Source organism: Callithrix jacchus, chromosome 7 (genome assembly GCF_049354715.1).
Source record: "Callithrix jacchus isolate 240 chromosome 7, calJac240_pri, whole genome shotgun sequence".
Taxonomy (NCBI): domain Eukaryota; kingdom Metazoa; phylum Chordata; class Mammalia; order Primates; family Cebidae; genus Callithrix; species Callithrix jacchus.
Window position 1 is genome coordinate 29,924,258 of NC_133508.1, and position 21,523 is coordinate 29,945,780.

General features: G+C 44.8%; 1 long non-coding RNA gene across 1 annotated transcript; it reads left to right on the forward strand.

The window, feature by feature from the left end:
- Window positions 1-2,270: 2,270 nt before the first annotated feature.
- On the forward strand, window positions 2,271-8,518 carry LOC103794157 (uncharacterized). Its single transcript, XR_008482514.2, has 2 exons — window positions 2,271-2,690; window positions 3,202-8,518. It is a non-coding gene; the product is annotated as an uncharacterized LOC103794157 (long non-coding RNA).
- The last annotated feature ends 13,005 nt before the right edge of the window (window positions 8,519-21,523 follow it).

The window sequence follows — 21,523 nt, forward strand, 5'->3', positions numbered from 1 at the left end:
ACAGGTTCTCACATCTAAACTAGGATGGGTTTGGGGGTGGGGAAGTCAACCCTGGAAGGCGCGGAACTGTCTTTCTTACAATCTACACATTTCACAAGTAAGCCAGGTGCGATCATTTGCATGTACCCACTTGCACAAGACCTGCCGGGAGCCTTCTGGCCAGGTGAGCTGCATTCTTTCCAGGCACTTGTCCCAGGCAGGTGTGTTCCCAGTGCCACAGGTTAGAAACAAAGCAGGTCTGGGCTGGTGATGGCTACACAGAGAGCACTGACTTTTGAGTCTGGGAGGCAGTACTTGCCCCAGCTGGGTCCTGAACTCACCGTGCCATCCTGGCTGAGTTTCTAGGCCTCGGGGGCCCTTTGTTTACACCATTGTAATGAAGGGGTTAGATTAGATCAGTTTTCTGGAAATGTGTGAATTGAGGCCCTGGATATCCCAGAGAAGCTGCGGGCCAGGGCGAGAGGAAGGTTAAGGAGGGCTCAGACAGAGAGGCCCCAGATGCTGCCTGGCTTCACCACAGAACTTCCAGCTCTATAAGATAATAGAATACATATGATGTGATAATATAATACAATGACGGACTTCAGGGTAAGGGAAAGAAGGGTCCCACTGCCTGGAAAGTTTGGAAACCCCTGGATCAGGTCCCATCCGTGATCCTACTATTCACTGAGCGCTTCTGAGCAGTGCCAGACGACACTGGCAGTGTTCACTTTGCTTGTTTAGAAGCCTGAACAAATGCCAAGAATTCACAGTCAGAAAAACACCCTTCGGCTCCACATTTATCTAGAGAGCAAAACAAACGCACTTGACAGACCCCGCAGGTCTAATAAAATGCGAGTGTGGCAGAAACCCCCTCTGCTGCTGGATGGTATTTATTATTTCCAGCAGATTCTATGCCTGCTGTCACCAGGACATACCTGAGCAGGGGAGGTCAGAGTCGATCCCTGGGGCAGTGGGCAGAAACCATGGAAAGCCTCTGAGGGTCACTGGCTTTGCCATGAGTGGATGCAATATGTGGATGATTGTTTACATGGGACAGACTATCTGTGACACACGGTGATATGGAAAATCTCACCATCATCAAGTAAATGAGAACCCAAAATTCCATGTCATGAAAGCAGTGGTGGCACTATTGAAGATTAAATGAGACGACCCAGGGTGAGCCTGTGTGGCTGGTTGAGGAAGGTGCTGGGGTCAAAATCCTTCTCAGGCCAGCAGCTTTCTAGGACGATAAACGTGTCACTTTCCTCCCCTAGCCTTCTCCCGTGTGAAACAAGAACGGAGCTAAAGATGTGGTTCCGTGACCAATTATACTATATTTAAAATGACATGTTTAAGGGACTTTACTATTAGACCTTAGTAAGGAAATCTGAATTTCAAGCTGCAATATGTGAGATCAAGTCACTTGACCAATTCAGCATTTACCTCTCAGGGTGGCTTTCTGGTTCTTGACTTTCTTCATCAAATACATTATTATTTTTTTTGAGACAGGGTCTCACTCTGTCACCCAGGCTGGAGTTCAGTGACACAATCATGGTTCACTGCAGCCTCGACCTCCCAAGCCCAGGAGATCTCCCACTTCAGACTCCCAAGTAGCTGGGACTACAGGCACCCACCACCATGTTTGGTTAACTTTTCGTGTATTTTTTGTAGAGATGCGGTTTCACCACACTGCCCAGGTTGGTTTCAAACTCCTGGGCTCAAGCAACCCACCTCAGCCTCCCAACATGCTAGGATTTCAAATGTGAGCCACTGCACCTGGCCAACACACGCTTATTCAAAGTCATCCACATGCCTGACACTATTGTAGAAGCTTGCATCCCATCAACGAGCAAAACACAAAATTCCTGCCTTGGAAGAGCTTATATTCTGTGCTGTCATTTACTCGACCCTAGCTCAGTGGCCCAGCTCTTCTGAGGGACTGTGTTACTTGGGTGTCCGTCAGGGGCAATGGTAGCATGGAGGCAGTGGCTGGTTGTGGCATTGGCTACCCAGGCTCAGACAGAGCCTTCGGTTCTCTCCTTACACAACTCCCATCAACTCTGCTCATGTGTTTCCTCGTCGTGAAAGGGGATAGCAATAGCACATTCCTCATCATGCTTCATCAATGATTAAATAAGGTATTGAATCCTTGATGTGGTGCCTGGCACTTAGTAAGTGCCCATAAAGTGGGTGGCCTGTGGCCGTCACTCCCGGGCCGTGTTCTCGCAGCGGCATTCCTGCTCCTGTGTTTGCCCTCTGTTTGGTTGCCATGGGTGCCGTGTTTGTGCAGAGTTCAGCCGGACGTGGTGCTGTGAACATTCATCTTGCCTGTGCCTGGTGATCTGGTGAGCAGGTGCTGCTGTCTGTGGGAGGAAGGGACCAGCTGCCCCTGGGACAGCAGCAACTGTGTGGTCTCCCCAGGCTGGTGGCTGGGGGCTGCCTTCCCCCCATCAGGGATGGCACCCATTCAGAGTACTTTTACTTTTGGGACTCAGCCAGATGTCTGTTTTGAATGAGAGGATGCATGCTCTTCCTTCCTGCTCAGGACGCCCCTGTTTCAGGCTCTCAGCAGTGGTCCTGCTTTGAACTGGCTGTGTGACCTGAGGCTGGTCACTTGACCTATCTGGTTATCTGGGTCCTCATCCATAGAACGGAGACACTCATGCTCACCACTGAGAGGTGCTGAGAGGATTGGGCAGGTCTGCAAGGTAAGGACTGGATCCCCGTGAGGCACAGCACTGGCTCCTCGCTCCAGCCACACAGCAGGACTCTATAGTCTGCGCAAATCCTTGCCAAGCACATCTGATCTCGCCAATTGTCTTAGTCTATTTAGGTTGCTATAACAAAATGCCATAAAGCAGGTGGCTTATAAACAGACATTTATTTCTCACAGTTGTGGAGGCTGGAAAGCCCCCCACTGAGGTGGCACATTTGATGTCTTGTGAGGGCCCGTTTCCTGGTGCGTAGACGGTGGCTTCTTGCTATGTTCTCACATGGTGGAAGGTGCCGGGCAGCTCTCTGGGGTCTCTTTTATATGGGCGCTTATCCCATTCACAAGAGCCTGCCCTCATGACCTAATCACCTCCCAAATTCCCCACCTCCTAATACCATCACCGTGGGGATTAGGTTTCGATGTCTGAATTTCAGGAGAGACCAGACATTCAGACCCTAGTACCGACTCTCACTACTCTTAACATGGCCTTGTATGCTTCATTCCAGTGTGACCCTTTAGCACGCGGGGCCTCTTCTGTGATCCTGAAGTTACGCTTGCCACTGGTGGCATAGGTGGCATCTGCATCTGTGGGTGGAAAGCTTCTCCAAGCAGGGGACTCTCCCTTCCTCTTCACAAACTCCAGCACGCAGGAAGCACGCAGCCGGTGTCTATTCCTGGGTGGATAAACACATCCATGAACGAGGAGCTGGCACCTCTCTCCCGAAGACCTGTTTATTTCATGTCAAGTAAGGGCATTGTTTCTGAAAACATGGCTAAATTTAGACTTTCCTTTTTCTGGGAGTCATGAGATGGGTTAGAAATGTAGTCCTGGCCAGGCACAGTGGCTCATGCCTGTAATCCCAGTGCTTTGTGAGGCTGAGAGGGAAGGTTGCTTCAGCCCAGGAGTTTTAGGAAAGCTTGAGCAACATAGCAAGATCCTGTCCCTACAAAAAATGAGAAAAAAACGTTGGGTGTGGTGGTATGTGCCTGTAGTCCCAGCTACTCAGGAGGCTAAGGTGGGAGGATTGCTTGAGCCCAGGAGGTGGAGGCTGCAGTAAGCTGAGATTGTATCACTGCACTCCAGCCTGAGTGACAGAGCAAGACCCTGTCTCAAATTTGAAAAAAGGGAGAGATGTTGTATTAGCTAGTTCTCACACTGCAGTAAAGAAATACCTGAGACTGGGGAGTCAATAATAAAAGAAGGATGTTTAATTGGCTCATGGTTCTGCAGGTTTTATGGGAAGCATGAAGGCTTCTGCTTCTGGGGAGGCCTCAGGAAACTTACAATCATGGAAGGAGGCGAAGGGGAAGCACATGCACATCGCATGGCTGGAGCAGGGGGAAAAGAGTGAGTGGGGAGGTGCTGCATGCTTTTAAACAACTGGATCTTGTGAGAACCTATAATGAGCCTGGCACTGAAGGGGAACGTTCATCGCCATGAACCAGTCACCTCCCACCAGGCCCCACCACCAACACAGGGGATTGTATTTCAACATGAGGTTTGAGTGGGGACACAAAATCAAACCATATCAAATATACTCCTGGGCTCTTCCAGGTATAACCAAGTAGCCAAATCTGGGGCAGGTTTTGGCTTGGAGTCTTGGAGAAGGTTCTGGTTGCCATGTTTCTTGCCTTGCCAACCCAGCTACCCAGAGAGTCTAGTGCCCCAAACATCACACAGCCCAGCCTGGGATGCCTTATGCTATGTGCTCCCCACCTGTCCGTCCTGCCCAGTTCTTGCCTTCAGCAGCTCCCAGATGCTCTTCTCAGGGACTACTGATGACATTCATAGTGTCTCAAAAGTGCTTCACCTTTTTAGAAATCACAAAATACGTGAAGTTCCACAGATAACACCAGGCAAGGGAGCCTGGTCACTAAAGCCGATGGAGCATCAGGGCTGTCTTAGGCTGTTATCCAGAGTTCCAACTTGTACTTGTTGATTTGAGTGACAAAATGAAGACATTAGTACATACTACAGGAAATAGCGTGTTGGAATGAACTATCAGGTTAATTGCTTTAATCCTCTATGCCCCATTATTGGTGAGAATATGGTTATAATCAATCATGAAATAAGATTCAACAGACTAATCTGAGCAGGGAGAGTAAAATGGTATATATACAGATAGTGGGTGCTGATGAGGACTAATGAGAAACTAGCATCTGCAATGCCACTAGGATTTTGTGAGACTGACTCTGTGGCCCAGTGAGGAAATCCATCTCACCACACTGGTTTTTCATTGGCCACCATATGGCATCACTTTAAAGTCATCAGACTTCAATTTATCTTCTATGGTGATAGAACTGAAGGATGCCATTGCATAAGGGTACACTCGGACTGTGGTTTTGTTAAGTAAGTCCATGGCCCTCAATAAACCATGCCTTCTGTACTCATGTTCTTGGACGCATACTAAATCTGGGCTGGTCCTGTGATTTGTTGTAACCAATAAGCTGTGATGGAAGTTACACTGTACCAATTCTGGGCTTTATCCTTAAGAAGGCCTTGCAGCTTCTGCTTTTGCACTTAGATACCCTGAACTTCTATGAAAGAAGTTCACCTACCCTGATGAAGGGATCAGGGATCATATGGAGAGACCCCTGGAGGGGAAAGGCCCTGAGACCAAATGGAGAGAAAGACCAATCATCCCAGCACCCCAACTGAGCCCAGGCCCTAGGAGACTGTTCAACTGAATGCACCAATACAAGTGAACTCTGGTAAGATCAGCAGAAGAACCACTCAGCTAAGCCCAGCCACAGTGGAAGAATCACAGGAAATACTACAGAACTGTCATTTTAAGTCACTGAGTTTTGTTGTAGTTTATTATGCAACAATAATGACCAAAACAACCCAGTCCTCAGGACAACTATTGTAGTTTTACCTCTAATGTGGACATTTGAGTATATGACCATCTGTGTAAGTCTGAGTTTTCCAGAGAAAGAGAAACAATAGGATGTGTGTGTGTATCAAAGATACTTATTTTAGAGAATGGCTTCAGATGATTATGGAAGCTTGGTGAGTCCGACATCTGATGGGAGAGGCCAGAAGACTGGGGGTTCAGAAAAAAATTCCAGTTTGAATCCAAGTGTAGTCTGGTGAAAAACCAGGAAGGGCCAGTGTTGCAGATGAAGTCTGAAGGCAGGCAGTCTGATGGGGAATTCCCTCTTGCTTGGGGAAGTTCAGCATTTGTTTTTGTTTTTTTTTGTTTTTTGAGGCAGGGTATCCTCTGTTGCCCCAGTTGGAGTGCAGTGGTGCAATCAAACTCCTGGGCTCAAGTTATCCTCCTGCCTCTGCCTCCCAAGTAGCTGGAACTACAGGCTTGTGCTACTTGGCTAATTTTTCTTTCTTTCTTTTTTTTTTTTTGTAGAGATGGGGGTCTTGTTTTGTTGCCCAGGCTGGTCTCAAACTCTGGAGGTCAGCCTTTTGTTCTAGACTTCAGTTGACTGGAGGAGGCCCACCCACACTATGGACAATGAACTTTACTAAAAATTCATAGATTTAAATGCAAATCTCATCCAAAAACACCATCAGAGAAGCATCCAGCACAATGTTTGACTACATATCTGGGCACTGTTGCCCAGCCAAGTTGACATAAAATTAACCATCATATCATCCATTGGCAGAAAATGGGTTTTCTTTGATTTCACCCAGAGGTCAGTATGTGATTTTTGAAGAGAGAACCAGACTAGAGAATAAAGACTTGCATTTTAATCCAACTACTGCCACTAACATCCTCATCAGCCAACCTAACTCCTCTGAGCCTCAGTTTTTCCCACTGGGTTAATTTTAATTTTGTTTAGTTTTATGTTGTCCTTTCACCTTATTACCTCTTACAGGCAACTTTAGCAAGATGTTTATTATGGGTAAAATTCACGGAAACCAAAAGCATGTTCTTAAACACCCAGAGGCTCTGGGACTTCTTTGTTCTGTGCCACGGATCAGAGGAAAGTAATTTTGAAAGGATCACAGGTTATTGGATCATGTAATTTTAAAACATTTCAACAGTAAATACTTAATGAAATTTACTGTGTGGCCATGTGATTTTCATGTAGACACCTTAAGTAAATATCCTTTGTGAACCCCAAAAATCTTAGACACATCTCAGTTAATTTAGAAAGTTTAGGCTGGGCGCGGTGACTCAAGCCTGTAATCCCAGCACTTTGGGAGGCCAAGGCGGGTGGATCACGAGGTCAACAGATCGAGACCATCCTGGTCAACATGGTGAAACCCCGTCTCTACTAAAAATACAAAAAATTAGCTGGGCATGGTGGCGTGTGCCTGTAATCCCAGCTACTCGAGAGACTGAGGCAGGAGAATTGCCTGAACCCAGGAGGCGGAGGTTGCGGTGAGCCGAGATCGCGCCATTGCACTCCAGCCTGGGTAACAAGAGAGAAACTGCGTCTCAAAAAAAAAAAAAAAGAAAGTTTATTTGGCCAAAGTTGAGGACAGACGCCCATGGCACAGCCCCAGGAAGTCTTGATGTCATGTGCCCAAGGGGGTCAGAGCAGAGCTTGGTTTTATGCATTCTAGGGAGACGTGAGACATCAACAAACATGTAAGGTGCACATTGCTTCGGTCTGAAAAAGCGGGACAATTCGAAGCAAAGGCAGGAAGACTAAGTCCAGAGGGAGTACCCTGGTTACAGGTAGGTAAGAGACAAATAGCTGCATTCTTTTGAGTTTCTGATTATCCTCTCCAAAGCAGGCAATCAGACATGCATTTATCTCAGTGAGCAGAGGGGCGACTTTGAATAGAATGGGAGGCAGGTTTGCCCTAAGCCTTCCCAGCTTCACTTTTCCCTTCAGCTTAGTGATCTGGGGCCCCAAGATTCATGTTCCTTTTACACCTTTGAGATAGTTAAAACAATCATGCCCACATACTGGAAGAAATTCTCACTGTAAGGCGGGTTGCCTTGCCAGGAGGCCGGACAAACCCCCACTTTGCACTCAGCACCTGACTCTGCACGTGGCACCAGGCGCTGCACTCCGCACCTAGCTCTGCCGCATGGCTCCCCTGGAAGGCTCTGGCTGATGCAACCCTGGCCGGCTCTCGCACCGGAAAACCTGCCCAACAACCCAACAACCAATGGCGGCCCGGCCCGCCCAGTCCCAATCCTGCTCCCCTGGAGCCAATCAGAGCACTCAGCTGTTGCTCTTCCTCATAGCCATAAACCCCCCACCCCCACCCCCCTGCCCCATGAAGTCAGCAGAACTTCTCTGGCCCCTTGCGTCGGAACGCAGAACCTCGCCCAGGAGCCAGTTAAATTTCTTTCAGTAACTGGCCTCAGTTGCCTCATTCAAACCTTGCACTCACCAAGGAGGAACATGGGCTGCTTTGGTCTAGGGGGTAGTAGTGGGACATGAAAGGTGGCCTCTTCTGCAAAAATTCCATCTCTCCCCTTGCTGGGTGCAGCCACATTTAGGTTGGATGTTGGACTCCATCTGCGCTCCAGGGTGGGCCTTGACTGATGGAATGCCAGTCAGGATAACCCTACCGATCAGTTCAGGGGAAGGCTTGAATTGTTCCAATCACACTGAAACTCAGAACTCTTTCTAGTTCTTGGGGTCAAAAGATTTCTCTTCTTCTGTGTGGTATGGTAAATATAAGGATATGAGACCTAGGTTAATTGCAGCCATTTCCTACCAGAAAGGAAACCAGTCGAAGGGATAAGGCAATGTGAAGAGAAGAGCACCAGAGAATTGCAGAAAAATGGAGCCAGAGCCCTGGTCAATACAAGCTTGAAACTCGTTGTACCTCTGAGCTTGACAAGCTCCTTTCATTTTCTCAAACATTAAAAAAAGTAAATAAAGTTAGGATCTTCCTCTGTCGCCCAGGCTGGAGTGCAGTGATGTGATCACAGCTTACTGCAGCCTTGAACTCCTGGGCTAAAGCAATCCTCCCACTTCAGCCTGCTGGTAGCCGGGACTACAGGTGCAAGCCACTGTGCCTGGCTAAGATTTTTATTATTTGCAGAGACAGAGTCTTGCTATGTGGCCCAGGCTGGTCTCGAACTTCTTGTATCAAGCGATCCTTCTGCCTCAGCCTCCCATTTTAGGCCATTTTGAGTTAGAGTTTCGATTATTTCCAACCTAAAGCATCCTAATTGGTACCTGATATACCCCATCTACCTTTCCGGAAGACTCAAAACTGTCAAGTTTTTAACCTTAGTCTCCTCATTGGTAAAGGACACTTGGAATAGGATCACTTTCCTCTCTGAATTGTTTGAGATATTATAGTTCACCAAGCAGGTCACATGGGAGCAGAGATTCTGCTGCTATCACACTGAGGGCTATACCTTTACAAAGTTTCCAGGACAGCTGAAAATAAGAAGAAAAACAAAAAACCTTCAGATCACCCTGGCTTAAAACAAACTCAGGGCAGGGCAGACAGAGCAAGACTATTCATGAAAAATCCATTGAGTAGAAATCCATTTCCTAGAGTGTATGTGCGTTTGCTGTAGTTCCACTTCTTGAGCTGCAGTAAGTCAGATCCTTCTATTAAATAACTCTTGACTTTTTCCAAACCAGTCATTGACAACCCCATCGAATGGCTCCTCATATGTCATATATTTTTGAAGATCAACAACATTCATATACAATAACATGTACTCATTATAAGTAAACAGTTCAATGAATTTTGGCAAATGTCTCCACTCATGTAACCACTGCCACAATCAAAATGCAGAACGTGGCCAGGCGCGGTGGCTCGTGCCTGTAACCCCAGCACTTTGGGAGGCCAAGGCGGGTGGACCACCTGAGGTCAGTAGTATAAGACCATCCTGGCCAACATGGCAAAACCCTGTCTTTACTAAAAATAAAAAAAAAAAAAAAATTAGCCAGGCACAGTTGCAGGCTCCTGTAATCCCAGCTACTCGGCAGGCTGAGGCAGGAGAATCGCTTGAACCTAGGAGGTGGAGGTTGCAGTGAGCCGAGATCATGCCATTGCACTCCAGCCTGGGCAACAAAAGCAAGACTCTTGTTTCAAAAACAAAAAAAGCAGAACATCATATGTCCCTCTGCAATCACCTCCCCACCTCCCTTCCCCTCCCCGCACCCCCCACCCCCGCCCACTGACCCCACACCCATATTGGCCCCAGGCAACCACTTTTCTGTTTTCTGTCACTCCAAATTAGTTTTGCCTTTTCAAGAATTTTCTATAAATGGAATCGTATGTCATATTTAAAGCTTCTATAAAACAAATGGAAAAGCCAGAGAAACACCATCCATTGGAATGGGGTCTACCAATGTGGATCTGCTTGGCCAGCTGTTCTTGGCACTGCCCAAATTGAAGAGATTATCCTGCAGGCACAGCTCTTGCTCCTCCCTGGCTCACGGTACCCCCACACTCCAGCTCAGGCTTCTTCTCTCTGTGGCACTTGGTACTCACAGCCACCTCTCCCTTGCTCTTGGAGCTGCCTTCCCCTTCTTGGCCCACATCTACCAACTGGAAAAGAAAACAGAAATGAAACCCCTGGAAAGGCATCTTTGCTGGAGAGTCTGCTAGTCTTTGGAGAGAACCAGACAGGAAGCATGTCCCCTTGGTTCTCACTGACATCCCAGATAATGTAAACTCCCCACTTCCTGTACAGCTGGCTCAGGAATTGGCCTCTCTGACACAATGAAGGAAGCTTCAGTTTCTCATTATTTAACAGTTGGACACCCGCTTGTTCTCCTGGATCCTAGGGCTATCTTTCCCTCTTTTGTCAGGGGTTTTGTTTTCTTTCTTCATCTTGTTCACCTTCAGATTTAAGAGTGTGAGAGAGAATGATGGTCCAGTCATTTAATCATTTCCTCTTCTCACTAAACCTGTCTGGTTCTTCATCCATATGCAGAACATTTTTTATGACTGAGTGGACAGAAATGGGCTTCTGGGTCCTAGCTATCCTTTGACATATTGTTGTTATTCTTCCCAGTAAAAACACTTCCACAAAAGAGCAACTGGTGGTAACTGAATATATCTGCAGAAAAAAAGAAAATAAATATGCAGTACATTTCAACATGGGGGCGCGGAATATCCTTTGCCTTACACAGCATAAAGGCTAGACCAGTGGTTCTCAAAATGTAATCCTTAGACCAGTGGCATTGGTGTCACCTGGCATATTGTTAATCTATTGCTACATTGCAAGTATTTCAAAATTCAGTGGCATTAAACACCAGTCAGCATGTATTATTTCTCACAGTTTCTGTGGGTCAGGAATTTAGGATTGGGTTAACTGGCTGGTGTCCCATGAGATTGCAGACAAGATGTCGCCCAGAGCTGTGGTCTCTTCCAAAGGCTCCATGAGATCAGTTTCCAAGGTGGCACACACAAGCAGCTGGCAAATTTGTGCCAGGAGTTGGTGGGATGCCGCATTTTCTCCCTAGGCTGCTCACATGTCCTCCAGACATGGGGGTCGGCTTTCCCAGAGGGCGTGATTCAAGAGAGAGGGCATGGAAACTGCTGTGCTCTTCGGAACCTTGTCTTGAAATCACATGGCCATCTCTTAACATTGAACAAAATCTAGGTTACACTTAAGGGGAGGAAAAGAAGCCTCCACCTTTTGAAGGAAGGATTGTCAAAAAGTGTGTGTCAAAGACATACTTTTAAAATAATACACTTGGCCAAGAAATGCACTTTCTTGGGCCACACACCAGATCCACTAAATCTAATAGAACTTGTTGTAAATGGTGGAAATGCCCTGTATCTGGACTGCCCAATACATTTGCCACTCACCCTATTGGCTATGGAGCCCTTGGCAAGTGTCTAGTGAGACTGGGAACTAAATGTTTAATTTGAAATCGTTCTGATTGGTTTAAACAGCCCTGTATGGCCACTGGCACCATTCTGAAGCATTTCACTTCTGCGAGTAAAAATACAAGTACAGAATTGCCAATGAAATGCCTGTCTACCCTGTTGGTGGAAATATCTAAGGAAGCAGACCATCCCCTCCCCTTGCTCTTATCCCTCTTCCACCAAAAGGAAAGCTCAAATAAGAACCTTGGATTAACTTCCTGTTGCTGCCGTAACAAATTACCATAGATTCCGTGGCCCAAAACAACAACTACAGTGGCTGTAGTCTTTGATCTTTCCGAATTTTTTTTCAGCATTTGGGTCTTGCTCTGTTGCCCAGGCTGGAGTACCTGCCTTGAGCTCACACCACGGTACTCCAGGCTGGGCAAGACCCAAATGGTCCCACCACAGCTCAGGGCTGCCTTGAGTGGCTTACAGGTATGAGCCACCATGCCTGGCTCCTTTCCCCATTTTCAATAAGCGTTTGCAGAATGTGGTCCCACATATTGGCCATGGCTGTGAGTGCAGGTGGGCACTGTTGGACCCTTTTAGCTCTGAAAGTTGTATTTACTTGCTGTACTCATTAGCTAGGTTTCAAAAACTGTACTTTAGGGGCTTCTAGGGATTCACTGTACTTTAGAGGCTGCGGGGCCAAAACATGGGGGTGAGGAAAGCATATCTCCTGGAAGTCATTTGGATAAGATCTCTTCTCACTTAAGACCACAGCTAGGGGCAAGAAGTCACTTGCACTTGAATATTGACATGGACTTACCATCTGGAGTTTTTATTTGGGAAGATTTCTTCAAACACTTGATCCAAATATTATTTCAGAGGAAGCAGTTAATTTGAAACATAGTATATTAGGTTTAGGATTAACTCAATTATTTTCTATTTATACTCCCAGAAACATTGTATTCTTTTCTATTGAAACATACACACCACACCACACCCACCCACCCACCCACATTTGTACTTCATAGAATACACTGTACCTGTCCATTGCAGTTTTATTGGCTTCCAGCCAAAACCAATAAAATTTGGATAAAAACAGAGTCTTTGGTGGCTTCTTTCAGCTGTATAATCCCAGCCCCCAAGGGGCTTCTAAACAGAATTGACAGCCCCATTGGTTCAGGAGAGGCTGGCTGGCAAGGTGATAGAAACCCCACATTTGACTGAAGTTGCTAAACTTCTCATATTGAGCATTTAAAGTGTTAAATGGATTGAGATCACACTCTTGCCTCTGACAATCTCACTTTATCAGACACTATCATTAATGATATTAATAGTACTATCATTATTTATTATTATCTAATACTATCTCATTAATTATATATGAATTTCCCAACTAGAGCAAATTTCTCTGGGAACAGAGAGCGTGCCTTATGCTTCTACCTGTCTTGGGCAGAATAAACTCTGAACAGATGCGGGCTGGAGTGATTATTGCTGCTGTGTCATGAACAAGGGCCTGTCTTTGTTTGTAGAGTTTGCCTGGCTCATGCAGGCTTTGCAGGGCTCTGTTTCCTCATCCTGAAAATGCAGATGTCTGTGGATAGACAAGCTCTGTTTCTTTCTAGCTCTGAAGTTCTGTGATTATGTGGTGGATGAAAATAATTAGAATCAAATAATTCTCTATTTTAAGGTTAAAAGGGAAATCCATCAGGTATGATAGCAAAAGGAAAAAATAGATATTTAACAACCTTCATTATTTTTCTTTAAAACTCATAATGCCTCTGTAGCTATTTGCAAACAAGTCTCATTTTAAAAATACCATCAAGCAAGGCAGGGCTAGAGGTGAGTTTACATGTAACTGATGAAGTTAACACTTTGGTATCTCTCAAGAATGGGCCCCTTCCCAGGGCCTGGGATGGATTTTAGCAATGTGATTATGTGTTCATATATTTCATAATCATAATCTTAAAAAGTATGCTACAAGGTATCAATTCTATGTAAGTCAGTTTTTTAAAAAAAGGATGCTATTGTAGCTGTAATCTGTTATGATTGCCATCTCCTTTCATTCATCTTTCCCATCCTCTTATGTAGTGTTGGGTGATCGTGGGTGTTTACAAGATCCAGGTAATAAAAGATGAGTTGGGGATGCATTTACTTTGAGTTTAGTAGCTTATAGTGATGTGGTTCACTCAAAGGACTCTAGATAATAAATGAGAGTGTAGGATTTTCCCATCCCTGCCAAAACTCTGGTTGGGGAGTTATTGAGTCAAAACAATTGTGAGAATTTGGGAAGTAGGAAAGAAGAGGAAAATGAAACAGCTGGATTGGTCCTCAAGTGGAAGGGTTTAGCTTTGCATAATGGGTGCTGTTTTAACAACCAGCAGTGCTCTGGAATCAGGCATGTTGAAACCAAGATCTTTGGAATCAAGTTCAAATTTCAGTTGTGCAGTGTATCAACTGTGTGTCTTTGGATAAATTATTTTCCTTGAATCCGTTCCCTCACCCATTACTGGGGATAAGAATATCAACTCCGCTGTACTACCCACAGGTTTGGGGAACTTCAGGTGCTATCACATGCATATGCACATAATAGACACTATAGATTACAGCTCTTAAAAATCATGTCATGAGAAGTTCTCATGATGCATTTAAGTATCAAGAATTCCAAGCAAGGAGAAGTATCTCCTTTGGGGATTTTTGAAGTTAGGAGAGGCTTCAAAGCGTTTAAACAGGGCTTAAATTGAGGCTCTGCAAAGCTGTGACTTGCACCAAGTCATGCCTCTGGGAGTGGCAGGGCTGGTCTTTGAATCCACCTGCCCTACCTTGGAGTATAGTTAGGACAGGTGGGTCACTTAGAGTGAAAGCAAATCAAGAAGTTAAGTATGCTGCAAAGAAGGCTATGTATGAAGAACTACTGGTATTATTATTCAATACTATCCCATTATTAATTATATATAAATTTTCCAACTGGAGCAAAATTCTCTGGTCTGTGCAGAAAGGGACTCTCTCCACCCGTGGCCAAGTTACAACAGTGAAGCCATCACCACAGTGTATTTCTTCTCTCTGACTGCAAACTTAATGATGCCTCTGAGGCTACCATTTTTTTTGGTTACCTGAACACCATGAAAAGAACCTATCATGGACATTTTTATGATTTATTTTCAGAGGTTTATAAATTGTCACAGTTTTCTCATAAATATTTTTTCATAAAGTCAAAGAATTAAAGGAAAAAACAAGAATTCAGGTCATCCCTTGAGCAGACACATACCTGAACCTAAGCAAACTTCTAGAAATTTCTTTCACTTAAAACACACTTTTGCTTGGCAGCTTTCAGCCTCGGCTGACATTAGAACTCCCTGGGAAGCTGTAAGATAGTACCATGCTCAGGCCACTCCCAAGACTAATAAAATCAGAGTCTGCAGGAGTCAGGTTTTTAAACGTTCACCGGAGGAGCCTGGTGTACAACCACTGAGGCTAGATAAAGATTAGATGGCCTTTCTCAATAAACCTTTCCACTGCTGGATTTCTGACGCTCTCAGAAAAAAAAAAAATTCTCATTTTTTTTTAAATTTAGACAGAGTCTTGCTCTGTGACCCAGGCTGTAGTGCAGTGGCGCCGTCTCGGCTCACTGCAACCTTTGCCGCCTGAGTTCAAGCTATTCTCGTGCTTCCGCCTCCGCAGTAGCTTGGACTGCAGGAGTGCACTACCACGCCCGGCTAATTTTTCTGTATTTTTAGTAGAGATGGAGTTTCACCATCTTGGCCAGGCTGTTCTTGAACTCCTGACCTCAGGTGATCCGCCTTGGCCTCCCACAGTTCTGGGATTACAGGCATGAGCCACGGTGCCCGGCCTTTTCGTTTGTTTTTTGCAACAGGGTCTCACTCTGTGGCCCAGGCTGAAGTACAGTGGTGTGATCGTGGCTCATTGAAGCCTTGACCTTTGCTGGGCTCAAGCCATACTCCCACCTCAGCCTCCCAAGTAGCTGGGACCACAGGTGTGTGTCTCATACCTGGCTTTTTTTTTTTTTTTTTTTTTTTTTTTGAGACAGAGTCTCACTCTGTTGCTCAGGCTGGAGTCCAGTGGCGCAATCTTGGCTCACTGCAACCTCCGCCTGCAACCTTCGCGTCCTGTTCAAGCAATTCTCTTGCCTCAACCTCCTGAGTAGCTGGGATTACAGGCACCTGCTGCCATGCCCAGCTATTTTTTAAATTTTTTGTAGAGACTGGGTTTCACCAGTCTCGAATTCCTAACCCCAGGTAGTCTGCCCACCTTGGTCCCTCAAAGTGCTGGGATCATAGCCATGAACCACCATGCCTGGCCAAATTTTCTCATTCTTAACTAAGATTCCTTTGGTAGAAAGCTAGTTTCTCTGGTGATTTTACATCATCGTGTGAAAGTATTGATTAGCATAATTTTTTTTTTAGGATAACTTGTTACTATATTATTTAAAACTTTATAAACTGCATATTTCTTCAGCCAGCATTTTGATTCCTAGGACTTAATTCCGGAACAATTAAGAGCTGTGTTCAAAGATGTATATGAAAGTTCGTGAAAGCATTGCTTACGACAGCAAAATTTGCAGGCAATGTGAGTATCCAACACTTGGCAGATGTTTGAGAAAGTGTATTCATATGAGAGAATGCAATCATTGACTTACATTCGATTCACATTAATCAGTACAGAAAATACTGTTGTAGGAACAGGAGTTAATTTGGGATTAAGAATATGTATGTTTTTCAGATGTGTAGGGAAAAGTACTGAAAGAGTTTACTTTAAAACATATGTTGTCAGTCGTTACCTTGGATGGTTGGTTTTCTAACTGATCTGTTAAAATGCTCTTCCGGATTTTTCAAATTTTCTGTGTGAGTATTATTATTGTTTAATTAGAAGCAATAATGAAGTAGTCTGCAGAACATGCTAATTGAAGCCGGGTGCAGTGGCTCATGTCTATAATCCCAGCACTTTTGGAGGCCAAGGCGGATCACCTGAGGTCAGGAGTTCAAGGTCAGCCTGACTAATACGGTGAAATCCCATCTCTACTAAAAATACAAAAATTAGCTGGGCTTGGTGGCGTGCACCTGTAGTCCCAGCTACTCATGAGGCTGAGACAGAATTGCTTGAACCTGGGGGACGGAGGTTGCAGTGAGCTGAGATCGTGCCACTGTGCTTAAAAAAAAAGAAGAAGAAGAGAAAAAGAGGCCAGGCGTGGTGGTTCACACCTATAATCCCAGCACTTTGGGAGGCGGAGGCAGGTGGATCACGAGGTCAAGAGATCGAGACCATCCTGGTCAACAAGGTGAAACCCCCCCATCTCTACTAAAAATACAAAAATTAGCTGGGCATGGTCGTGCGCGCCTGTAGTCCCAGCTAGTCAGGAGGCCGAGGCAGGAGAATTGCCTGAACCCAGGAGGCGGAGGTTGCAGTAAGCCGAGATCGTGCCATTGCACTCCAGTCTGGGTAACAACAGGGAAACTCCATCTCAAAAAAAAAAAAGAAAGAAAATGCTAATTGAAAATGCAGTCTAAAAATATGGGTGCCGGCCGGGTGCGGTGACTCAAGCCTGTAAATCCCAGCACTTTGGGAGGCCGAAGCCTTGTGGATCACAAGGTCAAGAGATTGAGACCATCCTGGTCAACATGGTGACACCCCATCTCTACTAAAAATACAAAAAAAGAAAAAAATTATCTGGGCATGGTGGCACATGCCTGTAATCCCAACTACTCAGGAGGCTGAGACAGGAGAATTGCCTGAACCCAGAAGGCGAAGGTTGCCGTGAGCCGAGATCGTGCCACTGAATTCCAGCCTGCTGGGTAACAAGAGCGAAACTCCATCTCAATATATATATATATGGGTGCCTCCATTCCTTACCTACCTTTCATATATTTGTTTAAATAAAATATAATGATATTTGCTGGAACAATTGTTCAGCTGCCTTCAGAGAAGACTCTTTTTTGGTTGTTTTTATTAAACTCAGCTGTCTGGACGACAGAATAGGACGTTCTTTTTTTTCAACTACCCAGATCCCCCTTGCTAGAGCAAATAGCTGAGTTCAGAAGAATTTTTGGGGAGAGTCTCAGCCAGGCTCTCAGAGAATAAGGAAAATCCATGAGATGATATAGAGCCTGGCCTGTGACAGATAACATGTATTTGTTGTCAATAAATGAAGAATATATTTGTTAATACTCCTAGCAAAAGAAAACATAGAGAAAATTATATTTGTGTCTTTAAAAAGAAAGAGGAAGGCCAGGCTCAGTGGCTCACACCTGTAACCCCAGCACTTTGGCAGTTACAGGTGTAGCTATGGGAGTGAAAGGTGGGAGGATCACTTGAGGCCAGGAGTTCAAGATTAGCCTGAGCAATATAACAAGACCCTGTCTCTACAGAAAATTTTTAAAAAGTAGAAAGAGAAAGAGCAAGAATTCTAAAAATAGATAAATAAATAAGAAAGCATAGTCACACAATCCATTTGTAAACTGGAACAACTAAAGTATCCAACAGAGAAAGTGCCTTTGAATTGAACATGAAGTAGAGCAAGTACCCTGAGCCCGGGGAGAGCTCAGAGGGTAGACAGATATCATGTGGATTTTGGGAAAAGGACGGCTTTCTCAGAGCAAAGCATCCTGCTCAATTTCATCATGGCATTTAAAGAAAGCAATATTTTTTTAAAGCTTGGGTACTGGAGTTACAGACAAAAGTTTAAATGGAGATATACAAGAAGATGCTACAAGAATGAATATAATCTGAAGTTCAGATCTGGCTGGGAAAGGAGAAAGAAGCAGGAGGAATGACAATTTTATGGAGTACCCTTTTTGACAGAAGTGTGGTCTGTGGGTCCCGTCCACAGCCGTGGAAGCTGGGCAGGTGGGGCCGCAGTCAGGGCTGCATTCAAAAAAGCTGTGGGCATTGTTTGGCAGCTGCTCGACAGCTGCTCAAATTGCAGGAGACAAGATGTTAATTAAAGAGGACGCTGGCTTTCCAATTGACTTGTGCAAAGGAATTTCTATTTTAGGAGTAACAGAGGCCCTGAGTCCACAGTGCCACCTGCAGGGGGCTGGCTGGGCAGGGAGGGGGAGGTCACAAAATCACTTGAGAATAGATTAGTTGCCAGGGGGCCCTTGGTCCATCTGAACTGAGTGAGTCACGGCACTTGCACTAAAACAAATCTGCTCACAGACTGATTACTACTGATTTTCTCAGGGAAAAGGCCCTCTCCCTAAACTAGGACTCATTCTATCAAGAGTTTCCTTAGCTGATGTCAAGGATCAGAGGCACTTCACATGATTTCACACCGTTATTGATGCCCCTCTCAGTCCTGCTGTGACGTAAGTTTCACAGGGATGGGTAGGAGAAAGGATCAGCTCTGTTTTCATCATTATTTGGTTTTTGTTTGTTTTCTTCCTAGAGACAGGGTCTTGCTGTGTTGCCTAGGCTGGAGTGCAATGGGGCAATCACTACTGAAGTGCAGTGGAGCTCACTACACCCTCCGACTCTTGAGTTCCAAGTATCCTCCCACCTCAGCCTCCTAAGTAGCTGGGACTACTGGTGCAAGCCACCATGCCTGGATAACAATTTTCTTTTTTTAAAGAAATGGGGTCTTGCTGTGTTGCTAAGGCTGGTCTCAAACTTCTGGCTTCAAAACAATCCTCCCACCTCAGCCTCCCAAAGTGCTGGGATTATAGGCATGAGCCATTGCACCCGTCCTGTCATCATCATTGGAAAGCAATTTAAGTATATCCCAGCAGCCAACAGAGGAGGCAGATGCATTCTATAGACTAGTGGCTACAAGCACAGGCTTCAGACTCAGCCAGCCTTGGGTTCAAATCCCAGCCAGGGCAGGGATGGAATTCAACTGGTCCAGGATTAGAGTCAGGTGAGTAAGGCTGAGTCCTACAAGTACAAAGTCAGAGTCTGTCTTTTTTTTTTTTTCAAGTTTTAATATTTTATTATAAAATGTTTTCACTAATTTGGAGTAAAAAAATTTCACTAAAATATCCTTGACCTTGTTTACTGAGCCTTTTGGCTTTCCTTTACATTTTGCACCAAATTGAGTGCTCACTCACCTCACCTAGTCCCAATATGGTTCAGTCCAATCACGTCAGTGTTACGAGGCTGCGCAAGTCACTTTAAGTCTTGCTTTCATTGTCTGAAAAATATAATGATTAATAGATCCTATCTTACAGAGTTTTGTAAAGTTAAATGAGGTAATGCCCTTAAAACTCTTAGCACAGGACCCGAAGTGTACCTAGGTGCACAATAAACTGCCCGTACCTTTGCCAAGTCATCCATGGCCAGGATCTGAGGGCTGCATACAGCAAAGCTAGATATAGTGTGTGCCTCCTGGAGGAGTCATTTGCTTGAAGACAGAACATGGGCCAGTGCCCAAAAAGCGTGTTACTGCCAAAAAGAACCACATGTTTACAAGACTGAAAATGACCTGCCAAGCCATTTCTGGTCACTTAGTGATATGATGTAGCTCATTTCAAATTGGGATCCAGGCTATGAATTGAGCTGGCTGTAAGTTGTTAAAAACCATGAGCAAATTCACAGATTCAGGAGTGGAAGAAAATGCCCTTTGCTGAGAATCAGCCAAAATTCTGGTGTGTGTTGGAAAACAGCAGCAAGTACTTATGCTTTGCACACGCTGTCTTCAGCTCAGGCATTTGCCAGGCACCTGTAGGAATATAGGCTGGAGAAATAGACGAAGCTACTTGCAAACACGTGCACCGGCCAGGGCTGCTTTATGTCCTGCAATGCATATAACACATGGCAGGAGTGAATTCAGGGTGAAAAGATATGCTGAGAAACACATGATGTCAACCACATCCACCCTGCCACACATTCTGGGAAAACGACAATTTTTTATTTCAATGAACATGTTGCCATTTCCAAAGAACCATGATTTAATGTCTCATATAAAAGTACAACAGTCAAGCTGGACCCATTTCAAATTTGCTAGTAAAATTAGAATCAGTTCTTTGAAAATTAAAAAGCTTTCAGCCAAGAGATTCATTCTGGTTTGATGACATTTGTGAAATTGTTCCATGCTTAAGGTTTTATGTATTGAAAACATCTGTCCTATTTCCTAAGGTAAAACTCAATGCTGAAAGGAATGACAGTGAGAAAGGTGACTGATGAACTTTTGAGTTTCAACTCTCTTTAGTACTTGGAGTCTGGAAATAGCTCATGAGATTAGAATGTGGATCCCCCCCAGAGATGTCCACATCCTAATCCCTGGAATCTGTGAATATGCTGCTTTTGCAAGGAGCTTTGCAGATATGATTCAATTAAAAAACTTGAGATTGGAAGATTCTTGGATTATTTTCATGGGTCTAAATGAATCTCACAAATCTTTAAAGTCAGACAACCTTTTCTTACCATGGTCGGAAGGCGATATTCCTGCCGAAGAAAGGTTAGAGAGATGCAACTTTGCTGGCTTTGACAATAGGCCAATAGGAGGAATAGGCCATAAACAAAGAAATGTGAGCAGCTGCAAGAAGCTAAAAGACAAGGAAACAGATTTCCCCAGAACCTCCAGAAAGGAATGCAGCACAGCTGACACCCTGATTTTAGTCCAGTGCAACCTGTGTTGGACTTCTAACTTAAACAACTGTAAGGTAATACATCCACCTTTTTTTTTTTTTTTTTTTTTGAGATGGAGTCTTGCTCCGTTGCCCAGGCTGGAGTGCAGTGGCATGATCTCGGCTCACTGTAACCACTGCCTCCTGGGCTCAAGCGATTCTCCTGCCTCAGCCACCACTCTCAGTTAATTTTTGCATTTTTAGTAGAGATGGGGTTTCATCATGTTGGTCAGGCTGGTCTCAAACTCCTGACCTCAGATGATCTGCCCACCCTGGCCTCCCAAAGTGCTGGGATTACAGGCTGAGCTGCCATGCCTGGTTACATCTGTCTTATTTTAAGCCACACAGGTTGTGGTGATTTGTTATAGCAGCAAAAAGCAATACACAGCTGAAATTATATAACTTTTCATTCATCAATTTCATGATATATTATAGCTTTACTAGGTATTTCAAAGCAACCCCTAGAAGAGTATTTTTAAAATTCTAATATTTTTATTATTGGGCCTTGCATCCTAGTTTTCTTTTCATTTGTCTTAG